Below are 1,007 nucleotides of genomic sequence, written 5' to 3' on the forward strand. Positions count from 1 at the left end.
ATTAATAAAAAAAAAATCATTTGAATCCTGTTATTCCACAAACTGATCAGACAGTAGACGTGTTTGAAGTTCCATGGTAGTGGAATGTACCATTGCTATGGAAAGGAGAGGGGAGAGAAGGTTACTTACACTAATTATATCACATTAAAAAGATGATTTGTAGTGTTTATCGAACATTAGCCCTTTTTATATTACTCTCATAATAATTTCCACGATATTTATCTGATAATTCGTTCCTACATTGCTGTGAAACTGTCTGTCTACCGCTCTGAGGAAGACCCGTTCACCTGGTGCCCTCACAGTCGCGGAAGGAGACAAAAGCAATCGATCTCAGAGTAACCGATTGAGGCGCATGTGTCGAGCACAGATCTTATGACCACGACATAACTTCAACAATACAACACACAATGTGAATTCAGCAATACTCTTTGAAACATTTTACCTCTTCTAACACAATTATTTACCACTTTTAACTCTTTAAACCCACTTTAGCCAGTCTGAAACTTTTAATTTGATCTGTTTTTAACTTCACTCCATCTGTTATAATCCCAATGTCATGAATGAATGTATTTAACACATTTTAACAGATCACAATAGTGTTTCTATTTAACCTGTCATGTACACAGTGTTCTGACAGCTGTTTATCACAGATTCTCTTAATGCATATTCTAACCTTTCACAATGTGTCATGAGAAAACATCTCTGCAATAGTATTTAAATCCTCAGTGATACAAAACTGCATCCCTTTACAGTCATGGCATGATTTATTTTCTAATATTGTGAATCTAAGCTGTTAATCTGACTTCTGTTCAGCTTAGAATTAAACCAAATAATGTAAAATGATACCATATTGATTTTTTTTTCTATTTTTAAATTACATTATGAGATAGGATCACGTCTGCTGTACACTGAATTAATAAAAAAAAAATCATTTGAATCCTGTTATTCCACAAACTGATCAGACAGTAGACGTGTTTGAAGTTCCATGGTAGTGGAATGTACCATTG

The 1,007-nt window shown here is 34.1% G+C and overlaps 1 protein-coding gene and 1 long non-coding RNA gene across 4 annotated transcripts in view; one reads left to right on the plus strand and one right to left on the minus strand.

Moving 5' to 3' along the window:
* LOC103361277 (uncharacterized) overlaps window positions 1-931 on the minus strand; it is a 3,771-nt gene extending 2,840 nt beyond the window's left edge. The window contains exon 1 of the long non-coding RNA XR_520398.1: window positions 87-931. This is a non-coding gene — a long non-coding RNA (uncharacterized LOC103361277). The remainder of the gene's footprint in view (window positions 1-86) is intronic.
* LOC103361276 (poliovirus receptor-related protein 1-like) overlaps window positions 1-1,007 on the plus strand; it is a 10,739-nt gene that overhangs the window by 1,490 nt on the left and 8,242 nt on the right. The gene's annotated exons all lie outside the window — the stretch shown is intronic.

Source organism: Stegastes partitus, unplaced genomic scaffold (assembly GCF_000690725.1).
Source record: "Stegastes partitus isolate 25-593 unplaced genomic scaffold, Stegastes_partitus-1.0.2 Scaffold495, whole genome shotgun sequence".
Taxonomy (NCBI): Eukaryota; Metazoa; Chordata; class Actinopteri; family Pomacentridae; genus Stegastes; species Stegastes partitus.